This window comes from Babylonia areolata, chromosome 1 (genome assembly GCF_041734735.1).
Source record: "Babylonia areolata isolate BAREFJ2019XMU chromosome 1, ASM4173473v1, whole genome shotgun sequence".
NCBI lineage: Eukaryota > Metazoa > Mollusca > Gastropoda > Neogastropoda > Buccinidae > Babylonia > Babylonia areolata.
This window is the reverse complement of record NC_134876.1, coordinates 28,417,213-28,428,751: the sequence shown is the minus strand read 5'-3', so window position 1 is coordinate 28,428,751 and position 11,539 is coordinate 28,417,213. Positions and strand designations below refer to the sequence as shown.

The following is an 11,539-nucleotide window of genomic DNA, read 5'->3' as shown; positions in this document are numbered from 1 at the left end:
CGATAAAGTTCAGAAAAGATGGACTGTGTAAGAAAAAAATCAACAACAACATTTTTTTTTTCCGTGCACGTGCGGAAGGGGAGTGGGCCGGGTGGTCAACAACATTTTACTAATGATGAAATAGACTGAATTTATTCTTCAATCACCGATATGTGTGACGGGACATTAAACAAAAAAAATTCCTTCTAATGTTATATTTTATGCTTCTAATTTTTGACACATTGATATATAACTATAGTCTTTGCAAACATACGCTAGTGAGTTTACAATACTCTGGGCAACAACTTGAAAAGGTTCTGGGAAAACAGAATTTCAAGAAAAAAAAAAAAAGAAGGAAAATTGTGGCCGCATTGCTGTCAAAAGCAACTTGGTTTTAAGGGAAGTAATTTTTAGAATTAAAGCAGACACAAAAAAGGATTGCTTCCCTTGTCTTAAAATTCTTCAAAACAGTTTGTTTCCCTTAGTTTCTCGTGGGCCCATTAGCTCAGTTGGTTAGAGCGCCGTGCTGATAACGCGGAGGTCGTGGGTTCGACCCCCATGTGGGCCACGCATTTTTTTTTTTTTTTTTTTTTTCTTCTTCTTTCTATAATTTTTGTGTCTCTCGATCTTGATATACCCATCGATAGAAAATTGTGCTCCGAACAAAATGAACTACAGCAAAGGTCGCAGGTCAAGAACACAAACATTGAAACTGACGACTCAAAGGCATATTTAAGTGATAGTTTTCTCGAACAACATATCTTTGTTATGGATGTATGCAGGTAAAAATCTATAGTTATGCAGTTACGTTAAAGAAGAAGAAAAAAATTGAAAAGACTTGCCAACGTCAGTATGGGAATCAAGGACAACTGAGGGAGAATCAGTGTTTTAACCAAGTTTCGCAGTTCATATCTATTTCTTGTGCAAGATCCTGCACTAACGGCGGTGCATATGCACACAATTTAGTTGCTTTTAACAGCTCGGTTCTTGTGCTATGTTTTAGTGTCCATAACTGATTCCTCTTTTGAGTTTTACCGTGACGACAAATACAGTTTTCACCGACTGAGCCTTGAGTCACACACACACACACACACACACACACACACACACACACACACACATGATCAGAGTTCACTTGCACACACGTGGCCATTTCTAGAAAAAGTTTTTATTTTCCTGTGCTCATGTGCAAATACTGAGATGCCAGTGATGTTCATAGTACATCATACCACTGCACTGGTTCAACAGAAGCAAAAAGAACAAGAGAGGCAAGGCCTTCAAGACTCACTTTTGATAGACTTTTTAAAAAAATCCAAGCTTTTTATGTATTGAGTATAATTTCAAAACGTAATGTTTAAGTTGAGAAAGATCAGTTTAAAGCAAATTAAGTCCCCTAGCATTAATTACAGAGTAATTTCCCTTTTTTTTTACTATCTGCACCAAAATGTTAGCAAAATAAATAAAACTTCCATGCTTAGCAAAAGAAGTTCCTGTTTGAACAAAAAATGATAATAATGACTGCTCTTGTTGTTGTGTCAGAATAAGAGGTCAAAGTGCCAAGTTTAGAGAATACAAAAAATATAAATATAACAGTAAATGCAGTTTGCATATAATTAGGCTTCATTTTTTTTTTTTGGTGCCCATCCCAGAGGTGCAATATTGTTTTAAACAAGATGACTGGAAAGAACTGAATTTTTACTATTTTTATGCCTAATTTGGTGTCAACTGACAAAGTATTTGCAGAGAAAATGTCAATGTTAAAGTTTACCACGGACACACGAACACACAGACACCCCCCCCCCCCCACACACACACACACACAGACAACCGAACACCGGGTTAAAACATAGACTCACTTTGTTTACACAAGTGAGTCAAAAAGCCGTCTAAGGTATGACTTGTCGCATCGCACAGACACTGACAGCTTTTAAGGGACAGTCCAGGGGAAGTAAGCTTGATTCGTGATGAAATCAGGGAGGCATCGATTAGTTACCATAGTTGATTTCGACGCCACACACATGCAAGTTTTGCTTGAACTTTCTGATTTGAATGGTCAATGAGTACAAAACAATGATTATTCCCTCTTTCTTTATCTCCTTCCTTTTCATTATTTGTCATTTTTACTTTTGACTGAAGCGAGCTATTTCTGTGGTGACGCAGGAAAGTTGCGAGTTCTCTCTCTCTCCCTCTCTCTCCAAAGAAAAATAATTATCATCTTTTAAACCTCCTTTTCGGCGTACGCCATTTCTGGACTCCCAGTAGAAAAAAATATAACAACACAATAAAAATCAAGAATACCAGAAAATCGACATTGGTGCGGGTTCCCCGCCCCCCGGGCCTCTTTTACATTCTGTCTTCGGTATTTTTTCCCCCTTTGTATTCCGACCCCTGTCCATTCTCCGTCTCTATCACTTCTCTTCCTCATCACCATCTGTACTGTTTTCCCCGTTCAGTTGATGACGACGATGATGATGTAAATGATTATTGTTATGGTTGTTCTTGTTGCTATTATCACACATTATTATGTAATCATAAGCCTTATATCCCACATATTAGCCTGAAGAGGCAAACGTCTGTCAAGCGTCAGTCTAGGGGGAAAAAAAGCATGAATTGTTTCTGAAGATAGGGAGCCCTTGTGCATTCGAATTGACAGCACACGCGAGTTTCGCCGAACTTTCAGATTTGTGTGGTTTGCGAGTACAAAACAAGGTTGTTCTTGAACCTCTCTCTTCTTTTTCTTCTTCATCTTTGGGTGGTTTTTTTTATTTTTATTTTTTTTTATTGTTTGTTTTTGTTGTTTTTTTTCGCTCCTCATCTCCTTCGTTCTTTTTCTTTCACCGTTATTCATAATTTTTACTTAGTATCCAGACTGTAACGAGCCGTCGCTCTGGTCGTTTAGCCCACTTTTCTCACTCCATGAATTAATGGAGAGATAGATTAGATAGATAAATAAAATGAATAAAATTTAATCCAGTTCCACTGTTAATATTGTTCCGTTGCAAACCGTTGGTTAATAAACATAACTAGTGTCCTCGAACACGTTCGCTAAGTAGTGTTTGTTTTTGCTTTCTTTCCCCACCAAGTATTTTAACCCACTATCGATCATGCTTTTGCATACTCGGACATACTGAGGGGAAAATCGGCATGATATTGTTACTGGTAGTACCGATGTTGCTACTGATATATTACTTTTATATCTACAGTGACGGATTGGTAGACATCAGTGGAATAAAGATAATGTTTATTCATTATTGGCACAACTACCGGTTGATCGCCGAGCTTGCAGACGTAAGCTGACTTCGAATCATAGACACCCAGTATAAAATATCGCAATTCAGTTCGCTACACAACCCCGCGAGTCTTCCTGGTGGTGTCAGTTGTTAAATAGGTCCCCGCCCACCCACCCTCCCCTCCCCCACATGGTTAAACCCGTAGTTCATATCATCTGAGGTGGGTGGTACTGGAGCAAAACCCGAATATATCTTACTCAAGACTAGAGGTGAAACTGTCAGACCGATGTGATTCCCTGTACAACGATGAACTTTTTTCAAAATGCCACCTTTCATATTCGTGATATCTGAAAACAGTTTAAGAAGTTAATAATACTCAACCACATGCTATGTTCAAACATCACCATAAACTGTTTTTGTTGTTTGTTTTTCTTTCTTTCTTTCTTACAAGAATCATTGTACGTATTTGTGTCGTTGAAACGTAGACTGTCTTTCAAAAACTCATCTAGGGGAAGTAAATGCTCATGAATTTATCCAAGTCAGACACAAAAGTTAATTCCCTTACTAGGTGGAACACTGCTGCATTTGATCGAGAAACCCAGTGAATTTTTCGTGAAACTGAAATTCTTCGTGTTTGTCTTCATATTGATTAAAATACGCTTGTTCCTTTGGTACTGGTCTAGCGATGACTAAAGTCATGAACAAGGCAGCAGGCAAGGCAAGGCAAGAAGTGTATGTCGTGTGCCCCCTGGGGGCATTGAAACAATACATGCATTCATCATTTACACACACCCTACACACAAAGAGTAATGAAAAAAAAAAAAAAAAAAAAAAAGAAAAAAAGAAAAATTGATATCAATAATAGACAAAAATATTTTCTCCATGAATAGACAAAATGTTATGCATGTAGAAAAAACAGAAAAGATTTAAGTTTTAACAGTATTCTTCTTCTTTTTTTTTTTATCTTCCCAAAAAACAGAATGTATCCTACATCTAATGGAGTTTGGGCGGGTTAAAAAAAAGAAAAAAAAGAAAAGTGAAACTCATCAGCAATGTCGTTTGTGGAACATTTATCACAGATTATGAATTTTCATTTCTAGGTAAATTGTCTAAACGCTGTCTATTAAAAGGCAGAGGATATGTAGTTCTAAACTTTACTAACTCAATTACACAATTATTTGATAACTCTGTAATATAAGCAGTTTGGCCAAAGTTTGGTTTCAACATCCTGTAATTGATATGACAGTATCGTTATCTACATGTCTTTACCATTCTTGCAAAAACTTATCTTTTAAACAGCGCTTTACTTTCTCTTTGAAACATGTGGGATGTACATAAAAACTGTGATGGTTCAACTGACCAGAAACTACTTAATCCAATTTCCTTCATGACAGTCTGAATACTTTTCAGGTATTCGTTCCGATGTATGTTAGTGTATAAACTGAAGAGACGTCTATAAATAACAGAAGACAGCTTTAACATTCTTTGGATTGTAACGAGCCTAAACCAAAAAGCTAGCATTCTGGTTCTTACATAGGCAGACACAGAAAATTTAGCAGTTTCTCAGCCAAATACCATAATAGATGGGGTGGACTGTTTTAAATTTAGAACAATTTTGTTAAATTTTAATGGCAATTTTCCACCGGCAGTGTTGGATATATCAAAACCGCAAAGTTCACAACCATCATAATATGTAAGGACAGCAAGAACTGTTCAGTCTAATAACATCATCATATATGAACAGACTATAAATAAATAAACGAAACGAGCAACTGAGAACTGTTATCAAATTAGTCAATAATTATATCGACAGGAATGCACATTGACTTTCTTGATAAGATGCTTGCTCATATCTATTGGCCAACATTAATCTCAAGAGGTGGACTGACTGAATACGCCACCCCAACTCAGAAGAAGTTGGCTGTGGTGGCCCATTAGCTCAGCTGGTTAGAGCGCCGTGCTGATAACGCGGAGGTCGTGGGTTCGACCCCCATGTGGGCCAACCTATATTTTCCTATTATAATTTTAATTAATCTTCTTTTTTTCCAAGTGGACACAACTCACCTCGTTCCAGGAAAGTCTGAAGAAAATCAACAAAACTGAGCTATCGAATAGGTAAATAAAGAGAACAAACGCAATTATTCGAAGTATACTTTGAAAACCGCACAATCTTTTACTACCGCTGAAAGATAAATGACAACAAGGGGCCTGTGGAATCGATCCTCTAAGCAACCTCTGGGGTGGGGTGGGGGTGGGGGTGGGGGTGGGTGTGTGTGTGTGTGTGTGTGTGTGTGGGGGGGGGGGTCGCTGTTTCTGCCCTCACCCGGCAGAGTCAACAGCACAATGGCCAGGCTCAAAGGTAGAGACTAGCGCCACATAATCGAGCGTTATCCACTTTAGGTTCCGTCTGATTGCAATAATTTCCGTCCCGGACGCATCGTGTGTTTCTATCTAGTTCTGCCTCGAACCGGGTTGACGTCAGCATGATAACCATACGATATAGCCCTGTTTTTGTGTGGTCTCCTTTTCCCACATCCTTGTCCCTTCCCTCTTTCGCCTCCTTCTCACCCATTTCGCTCTCTCTCTCTCTCTTTTTTTGTTTTTTGTTCTTCTTCTTCTAGTCTCATCTATCTCATATTATTTACCCTCCATCGAATAGCTAAATCTTCATAACATTTTTTTCTTTTAACATTCATTTATCTATTTATTCATCTATTCCTTTATATATTTGTCTATTGATTTATTCATTTGTTTCTTTATTCGTTTATTTATTCGTTTTTGTTGGGTTTTGTTGTTGTTGTTGTTGTTATTTTTATACTTGATGCTTGAAGATCCCTGTTAATAGGAGACCACACAAAAACTATATTGTACGTTTATCATGCTGATGTCAACCTGGATTGAGGCAGGACGGGACAGAAACACACGAAGTGTCTGGGGCAGAAATTCTTGCAGTCAGACGGAACCTACAGAGGATAACGCTCGAAGTTATTTGGCACTAGTCTCTACTGACATCATTTGAACCCATGGTGCTGACTCTTGATAGGATGAGGGCAGAAATACGGATCCCTCCAAGAGGATGCTGAGATGATCGAAACCACAGGCCCCCAGTTGTCATTAACCCTTCAGCGGATTTGATTAAAGATGATGCTATTTTCAAAGTACAGTTTGAAGAATTGCGTTTGTGCTCTTTAATGACCCACTCGGTAGCTTTTCTGCAGACGTTCCTGGAACACATGAACTGTGTCCACTTTAAAAAACAGAATAAATTAATTAAAATTTCAAAAATAAAACATAAAAATATAGGTTGGCCCACATGGGGGTCGAACCCACGACCTCCGCGTTATCAGCACGGCGCTCTAACCAACTGAGCTAATGGGCCACCACAGTCAACTTCTTCTCAGTTCGGGTGATGTCGTGGCCAACAGATGAAAGCGTCTTATTAATTTTGGTAAGTCTATGGTGCATTTCTAGATAAATGGCTTTATTTAATGACTCTATTTACATCGTTAGGCCAACACCACGAGATCATGCATATTTTGAATCAATAGAAAGACAAACACTAAGAATTTTCGTTTCACGAAAAATACCTAGTAGTGGTTTATAAGCCGATCGTAAACCAGTTCAGCACCAAGTAAGGAATTAATTGTTGTGTCTGGGTTAAGGAATTTTCCAACATTTACTTTCCGTGGAAGATTTTTTTTCCTTAATTTGTTCATTCATTTACTATTGTTTTTGTTGGGTTTTGTTGTTGTTTTTATACTTGATGCTTGAAGATCCCTGTTAATAGGAGACCACCCAAAAACTATATTGTACGTTTATCATGCTGATGTCAAACTGGATCGAGGCAGGACGGGACAGAAACACACGAAGTGTCCGGGGCGGAAATTCTTGCAGTCAGACGGAACCTACAGAGGATAACGCTCGAAGTTATTTGGCACTAGTCTCTACTGACATCATTTGAACCCATGGTGCTGACTCTTGATAGGATGAGGGCAGAAATAGGGATCCTTCCAAGAGGATGCTGAGAGGATCGAATCCACAGGCCCCCAGTTGTCATTAACCCTTCAGCGGATTTGATTAAAGATGATGCTATTTTCAAAGTACAGTTTGAAGAACTGCGTTTGTGCTCTTTAATGACCGACTCGGTAGCTTTTCTGCAGACGTTCCTGGAACACATGAACTGTGTCCACTTTAAAAAAAAGAATAAATTAATTAAAATTTCAAAAATAAAACATAAAAATATAGGTTGGCCCACATGGGGGTCGAACCCACGACCTCCGCGTTATCAGCACGGCGCTCTAACCAACTGAGCTAATGGGCCACCACAGTCAACTTCTTCTCAGTTCGGGTGATGTCGCGGCCAACAGATAAAAGCGTCTTATTAACTTGGTAAGTCCGTGGTGCGTTTCTAGAAAAATGGCTTTATTTGATGACTCTATTTACATTGCTAGGCTAGCACCACTAGAACATGCATACTTTGAATCAGTAGAAAGACAAACACTAAGAATTTTCGTTTCACGAAAAATACCTAGTAGTGGTTTATAACCCGATCGTAAACCAGTTCAGCACCAAGTAAGGAATTAATTGTTGTGCCTGGGTTAAAGAATTTCCCAACATTTACTTTCCGTGGAAGATTTTTTTCCCCTTAATTTGTACATTCATTTACTATTGTTTTTGTTGGGTTTTGTTGTTGTTGTTGTTGTTGTTGTTGTTTTTATACTTGTTGCATGAAGATCCCTGTTAATAGGAGACCACACAAAAACTATATTGTACGTTTATCATGCTGATGTCAACCTGGATCGAGGCAGGACGGGACAGAAACACACGAAGTGTCCGGGGCAGAAATTCTTGCAGTCAGACGGAACCTACAGAGGATAACGCTCGAAGTTATTTGGCACTAGTCTCTACTGACATCATTTGAACCCATGGTGCTGACTCTTGATAGGATGAGGGCAGAAATAGCGATCCCTCCAAGAGGATGCTGAGAAGATCGAATCCACAGGCCCCCAGTTGTCATTAACCCTTCAGCGGATTTGATTAAAGATGATGCTATTTTCAAAGTACAGTTTGAAGAATTGCGTTTGTGCTCTTTAATGACCCACTCGGTAGCTTTTCTGCAGACGTTCCTGGAACACATGAACTGTGTCCACTTTAAAAAAACAATAAATTAATTAAAATTTCAAAAATAAAACATAAAAATATAGGTTGGCCCACATGGGGGTCGAACCCACGACCTCCGCGTTATCAGCACGGCGCTCTAACCAACTGAGCTAATGGGCCACCACAGTCAACTTCTTCTCAGTTCGGGTGATGTCGCGGCCAACAGATAAAAGCATCTTATTAACTTTGGTAAGTCCGTGGTGCGTTTCTAGAAAAATGGCTTTATTTAATGACTGGGTTAAGGAATTTCCCAACATTTACTTTCCGTGGAAGATTTTTTTTCCTTAATTTGTTCATTCATTTACTATTGTTTTTGTTGGGTTTTGTTGTTGTTGTTGTTGTTGTTTTTATACTTGATGCTTGAAGATCCCTGTTAATAGGAGACCACACAAAAACTATATTGTACGTTTATCATGCTGATGTCAACCTGGATCGAGGCAGGACGGGACAGAAACACACGAAGTGTCTGGGGCGGAAATTCTTGCAGTCAGACCGAACCAACAGAGGATAATGCTCGAAGTTATTTGGCACTAGTCTCTACTGACATCATTTGAACCCATGGTGCTGACTCTTGATAGGATGAGGGCAGAAATAGCGATCCCTCCAAGAGGATGCTGAGAGGATCGAATCCACAGGCCCCCAGTTGTCATTAACCCTTCAGGAGATTTGATTAAAGATTATGCTATTTTCAAAGTACAGTTTGGAGAATTGCGTTTGTGCTCTTTAATGACCAACTCGGTAGCTTTTCTGCAGACGTTCCTGGAACACATGAACTGTGTCCACTTTAAAAAAAGAATAAATTAATTAAAATTTCAAAAATAAAACATAAAAATATAGGTTGGCCCACATGGGGGTCGAACCCACGACCTCCGCGTTATCAGCACGGCGCTCTAACCAACTGAGCTAATGGGCCACCACAGTCAACTTCTTCTCAGTTCGGGTGATGTCGCGGCCAACAGATAAAAGCGTCTTATTAACTTTGGTAAGTCTGTGGTGCGTTTCTAGAAAAATGACTTCATTTAATGACTCTATTTATATCGCTAGGCCAGCACCACTAGAAATGCATATTTTGAATCAATAGAAAGACAAAGAATTTTCGTTTCACGAAAAATACCTAGTAGTGGTTTATAACCCGACCATAAACCAGTTCAGCACCAAGTAAGGAATTAATTAATTGTTGTGTCTGGGTTAAGGAATTTTCCAACATTTACTTTCCGTGGAAGATTTTTTCCCCTTAATTTATTCATTCATTTACTATTGTTTTTGTTGGGTTTTGTTGTTGTTCTTGTTGTTGTTGTTGTTTTTATACTTGATGCTTGAAGATCCCTGTTAATAGGAGACCACACAAAAAAGTATATTGTACGTTTATCATGCTGATGTCAACCTGGATCGAGGCAGGACGGGACAGAAACACACGAAGTGTCTGGGGCAGAAATTTTTGCAGTCAGACGGAACCTACAGAGGATAACGCTCAATGTTATTTGGCAATAGTCTCTACTGACATCATTTGAACCCATGGTGCTGACTCTTGATAGGATGAGGACAGAAATAGGGATCCCTCCAAGAGGATGCTGAGAGGATCGAATCCACAGGCCCCCAGTTGTCATTAACCCTTCAGCGGATTTGATTAAAGATGATGCTATTTTCAAAGTACAGTTTGAAGAACTGCGTTTGTGCTCTTTAATGACCCACTCGGTAGCTTTTCTGCAGACGTTCCTGGAACACATGAACTGTGTCCACTTTAAAAAAAGAATAAATTAATTAAAATTTCAAAAATAAAATATAAAAATATAGGTTGGCCCACATGGGGGTCGAACCCACGACCTCCGCGTTATCAGCACGGCGCTCTAACCAACTGAGCTAATGGGCCACCACAGTCAACTTCTTCTCAGTTCGGGTGATGTCGCGGCCAACAGATAAAAGCATCTTATTAACTTTGGTAAGTCCGTGGTGCGTTTCTAGAAAAATGGCTGTATTTAATGACTCTATTTACATTGCTAGGCTAGCACCACTAGAACATGCATATTTTGAATCAATAGAAAGACAAACACTAAGAATTTTCGTTTCACGAAAAATACCTAGTAGTGGTTTATAACCCGATCGTAAACCAGTTCAGCACCAAGTAAGGAATTAATTGTTGTGCCTGGGTTAAGGAATTTCCCAACACTTACTTTCCGTGGAAGATTTTTTTTTCCCTTAATTTGTTCATTCATTTACTATTGTTTTTGTTGGGTTTTGTTGTTGTTCTTGTTGTTGTTGTTGTTGTCGTTTTTATACTTGATGCTTGAAGATCCCTGTTAATGGGAGACCACACAAAAACTATATTGTACGTTTATCATGCTGATGTCAAACTGGATCAAGGCAGGACGGGACAGAAACACACGAAGTGTCCGGGGCGGAAATTCTTGCAGTCAGACGGAACCTACAGAGGATAACGCTCGAAGTTATTTGGCACTAGTCTCTACTGACATCATTTGAACCCATGGTGCTGACTCTTGATAGGATGGGGGCAGAAATAGCGATCCCTCCAAGAGGATGCTGAGAGGATCGAATCCACAGGCCCCCAGTTGTCATTAACCCTTCAGCGGGGTTGATTAAAGATGATGCTATTTTCAAAGTACAGTTTGAAGAATTGCGTTTCTGCTCTTTAATGACCCACTCGGTAGCTTTTCTGCACACGTTTCTGGAACACATGAACTGTGTCCACTTAAAAAAAAGAATAAATTAATTAAAATTTCAAAAATAAAACATAAAAATATAGGTTGGCCCACATGGGGGTCGAACCCACGACCTCCGCGTTATCAGCACGGCGCTCTAACCAACTGAGCTAATGGGCCACCACAGTCAACTTCTTCTCAGTTCGTGTGATGTCGTGGCCAACAGATGAAAGCGTCTTATTAATTTTGGTAAGTCTATGGTGCGTTTCTAGAAAAATGGCTGTATTTAATGACTCTATTTACATTGCTAGGTCAGTACCAGCAGATCATGCATATTTTGAATCAATAGAAAGACAAACACTAAGAATTTTCGTTTCACGAAAAATACCTAGTAGTGGTTTATAACCCGATCATAACCAGTTCAGCACCAAGTAAGGAATTAATTGTTGTGTCTGAGTTAAGGAATTTTCCAACATTTACTTTCCGTGGAAGATTTTTTTTTCCTTAATTCAT

At 39.1% G+C, this 11,539-nt stretch overlaps 8 non-coding genes across 8 annotated transcripts; 2 read left to right on the top strand and 6 right to left on the bottom strand.

Moving 5' to 3' along the window:
* Positions 1-473: 473 nt before the first annotated feature.
* Trnai-gau (transfer RNA isoleucine (anticodon GAU)) lies at positions 474-547 on the top strand. Its single transcript has one exon. It is a non-coding gene; the product is annotated as a tRNA-Ile (tRNA).
* Positions 548-5,137: 4,590 nt separating this feature from the next.
* Positions 5,138-5,211, top strand: Trnai-gau (transfer RNA isoleucine (anticodon GAU)). Its single transcript has one exon. It is a non-coding gene; the product is annotated as a tRNA-Ile (tRNA).
* Positions 5,212-6,514: 1,303 nt separating this feature from the next.
* On the bottom strand, positions 6,515-6,588 carry Trnai-gau (transfer RNA isoleucine (anticodon GAU)). Its single transcript has one exon. It is a non-coding gene; the product is annotated as a tRNA-Ile (tRNA).
* An 868-nt stretch (positions 6,589-7,456) lies between these two features.
* Positions 7,457-7,530, bottom strand: Trnai-gau (transfer RNA isoleucine (anticodon GAU)). Its single transcript has one exon. It is a non-coding gene; the product is annotated as a tRNA-Ile (tRNA).
* Positions 7,531-8,415: 885 nt separating this feature from the next.
* On the bottom strand, positions 8,416-8,489 carry Trnai-gau (transfer RNA isoleucine (anticodon GAU)). The gene has a single exon. It is a non-coding gene; the product is annotated as a tRNA-Ile (tRNA).
* A 719-nt stretch (positions 8,490-9,208) lies between these two features.
* On the bottom strand, positions 9,209-9,282 carry Trnai-gau (transfer RNA isoleucine (anticodon GAU)). The gene has a single exon. It is a non-coding gene; the product is annotated as a tRNA-Ile (tRNA).
* An 883-nt stretch (positions 9,283-10,165) lies between these two features.
* On the bottom strand, positions 10,166-10,239 carry Trnai-gau (transfer RNA isoleucine (anticodon GAU)). The gene has a single exon. It is a non-coding gene; the product is annotated as a tRNA-Ile (tRNA).
* Positions 10,240-11,132: 893 nt separating this feature from the next.
* Trnai-gau (transfer RNA isoleucine (anticodon GAU)) lies at positions 11,133-11,206 on the bottom strand. Its single transcript has one exon. It is a non-coding gene; the product is annotated as a tRNA-Ile (tRNA).
* Between the last annotated feature and the right edge of the window lie 333 nt (positions 11,207-11,539).